The sequence below is a fragment of the Atractosteus spatula genome, chromosome 14 (assembly GCF_055471065.1).
Source record: "Atractosteus spatula isolate fAtrSpa1 chromosome 14, fAtrSpa1.hap1, whole genome shotgun sequence".
NCBI classification, from domain to species: domain Eukaryota; kingdom Metazoa; phylum Chordata; class Actinopteri; order Semionotiformes; family Lepisosteidae; genus Atractosteus; species Atractosteus spatula.
The window spans coordinates 28,100,606-28,104,150 of NC_142719.1; the positions used below are offsets into that span (position 1 = coordinate 28,100,606).

General features: G+C 37.4%; 1 pseudogene; it reads right to left on the bottom strand.

Moving 5' to 3' along the window:
- Window positions 1-2,165: 2,165 nt before the first annotated feature.
- On the bottom strand, window positions 2,166-3,134 carry LOC148821021 (general transcription factor II-I repeat domain-containing protein 2A-like; annotated as a pseudogene).
- Window positions 3,135-3,545: the final 411 nt, after the last annotated feature.

Genomic DNA, 3,545 nt, shown 5'->3' on the forward strand with positions numbered 1-3,545 from the left:
GTCACTGTTGAACGAGTTGAAAATGTAATTTACATCTAGGACTTATCTGCTGTTTTGTTAAAGTTTTACCTTTGTTAAAGTTACCTAGTTTTGTAAACTATTTTTTTTCTACACCATTTTGTTCCTGTTTGCCAAAAGTATGAAATTTGAACTTTTGTTAGTCTATTCTATCCTGAAAAAAATAATTATATGAAGAAAACCTCTTTAGATCTCTGATGTATTTATAAAATCAATTGTGCAGTCTGGGAACAACAAGCGTAAACGCTTAAAAATGAAAAACATGTTTGAATCAGACTCATTGTATTTTTTTTAATCCTTTTGACATCTTCAGTGGACGACTGCTCTCACACATGAAATTGGAACTACTACAAGTGTAGTAAATCTCCATATAACCATGAACAAAATTAAATATAATTTATGTTATGTAGAGCTGAATTTTATTTATTTATTTTTTCAGGGCTCTAAATGATACTGAATCCTTGTGGGCTTCCTCACACACATGATTGTGATCTGTACAGTATTCAGGTATGCAGTGGAAATGGACGATCTGTTTTCTCTCACAGAAAATAACCACAGTATTGTCGCTTCTGGGATTTTTTCCTGAATATGTACTTTTTTAATTATTACATTTTTATTAACCATTCTTGCACTTAATGTTTGCGTCCAGAATGTTCAATTAAAATTCAATTAAAATTAATCTTAAAATAGTCATTTTAGTTAAACAAATAATTACATTTATTTTACTAAAGCAAATACCATCAATGTTAAAATAAACTATGTGGATAATAATGTACATAAGAAGATAAAAAAGCTTCCAAATGAAATGAGGCCATTCAGACCATCTATCTAATTTGGTAGCTGGTAGCCAATTGATCCAAGGACCTTGTCCAGTCATTTCTTTAAAAAAGGTATCGGTTTGCTTATTGTCTTCCACAACATGGCTGGGCAGCTTATCCCAGGTTTCTACAAGTCTTTTGTGTGCTTTTTCCCTTATTTTTCATTTGTGTTCTCTAGTTCATATTTCAATGTAGATTCTGAAGAATGTTATAGGATTAACTGTCAGTGCCTTTGAGGAGTTTGAATACTTGAATCAAATTTCAAGAATTTCATTCTTCTGTTTACTCTTCTCTGGCTTGATTGCTTTAGGAATTTTCTTTGCAGTTTCTACAGAAACAACTGGTGTCTGCTAAGACATTGACTTGTTTACTAAACTATTCCAGAATCTAACTCATTGATATAAATCAGAAAAATCAGTGAATATACAATATTTATGCAGGAAGACTACCAGTGTGTACTATTATTCATTTATTTGAACAATGTTTTATTCTTTAACAGAGATATATACTCCTGATCCTGGAAGGACGATGTGTTTGCCAGGTTTCGTGATCTCTTTAAAGCAATAACACCCTGAAGAACTATGAGATATTGTTGAATTGGTCCAGTTGAGCTAGTAACCAAGTGATTTATCCCCTGAAGGGCTGAATGGTAGTGAAAATCCAAGACACACCAGCCCTGCAGGATCAGAATTGAAACCCCCTGATCTATAGTACAATACAGGTGTAACCATTTATACGACTGGGCATTTAACTGAAAGTCTGTATGAATTACCTGTAAAGAAACAGCAGAGAGGAGACTATAGACCCCGTGCAGGGCTCACAAAGAAAGCCTTAGGTGGATCCTTAAAAAACAAGGTTAGACAAAAAGGGCGATTAAACCGTGAGCTACCAATCCGAATCACAAGGACAAAAGTCATAAACCAGAGAACAGGCTAGGACAGGGGTGGGCAAATTATTTTGGTCCAAGGGCCATATATTTTGAAACTGTATAGCTGGCCACTTCAGGCTGCTGTTAAAGATTACAGCCTGTTACAGCCTATGCCCTATGTAAGTTTAAAATCCAACATAGGCTTATTAGTTCAATGTTAATGATAACCTGAGAGAAACACACCCAAAAGGCTTCTTGATTAATGGGAGCTGTGCAGCTGATCCCCTCTTTTTGCGAGAGCATCAAAATCCGTTGATAGCTGTGTTGTGTATCTGTAATACACAGCTCAAGTGGTTGTCACTAAGCTGTGATCTGTGACGTGATTTGTTGTTCATCAAGTTGAATGTTTGCTCACACACATAAGTAGATCCAAATAACACCAGTATCATTTGTGCTGCTTGTCAAATATGGGAAAACTCTTTCAGTGATGCATAGAATTCATCCAGCTTTACAGAATTAAACTTTTCCTTCAGAGTTACGTCACACTGCAGATCAATCAGTTCCAGATGCAATTCTTGTACTGCTGTCTCGTAGTTGAAAGTCAGAGGACATGACACCAACATTAGAGTCCTCACAATTTGATCAAAGTCAGCAAGTCGACGGGAAAATTCTCCATGCAAGTCTGTGAGGTACTTGTTGTACCTTAGTGCTAGAGCGTGTGACACGTCTAGTGTCCCAAGAGTGGGGAAATGTGCGAAAGAGTGGCTGATCATCTGTTTTGAGAACAAGGTGAGCTTAGCTCTGAATGCATTCACTTTCATATACAGCTCTGGAATAAAGACACCTTTTCCTTGCAGTTTTACCTTAAGCTCATTCAAGTGAGCAAAAATGTCCACAGTGAACGCAAAGTCATAGAGACAGTCTGAATCTCTGAGTTTGGGGAAATCCGTAGCTTTTCACAGGTTCTCCAAAAAGGAGTCGATCTCTCCTCCCAGCTCCCCCACTCGCTTGAAAACTTTTCCCAAGCTTAGCCAACAAACATTTTAATGATAAGAGTAAGTCAGGGTGACCTGCGCCAATATCTTCAAGAAACTGAATGAACTGACGATGATTAAGTCCCTCGCACGTACTGTATGAAGCTCACAAGTTTCACAACAGCTTTCATAACATGATCGAGGCCCAATGCGTTTTTGCACAGGACGTCCTGATGAATGATGCAGTGGAAAAATATATCCTCTGCCTTTAGGGTCATTTTCTTTCACTTTGTCCTGTATTCTCTTCAGTTGTCCAGCATTTTTCCCAGTTACATTCGGAAATCCATCTGGGGTAACATTTACTAATTTGCTCCGTGGCAGCTTCATTCGGTCAATACAATCAGACACCTTGTCATACAAGACCGAGCCCTTTGTTATTCCTTTAATAGACTCCATTGATAAACGTTTCTCCGTAATTTTGAAATTGCCATTAATTCCCCTGACAAAAATTAGAACCTGTGTAGTGTCCTTTATATCAGTGCAATTGAATAAAACTTGAAGTTCTCCATTTTCTTGTTCAACTCACAAGCCAAGTCTTCACTGATTACCTCGACCCGACAGGTAACTTTTCTGCACGATAAACTTATTTTCTCAAATTTGCTCTTGCTCTCTGGACAAAGAATATCTGTGGTTTCTATCCTAAACTCCTTCAAAAACTCCCCTTCAGAGAACGGCTTGCTTTGTTTAGCAATTTTCTATGCAAGCAGGTACTGTAGCTTGCTTTTGTGCTGGCCTCTTGGATGGTAGAAGGGCGGAAAAATACATTTTGCTGAGCCTGTAAACTAGTGGCTAGTTTGGAAGCTCTAT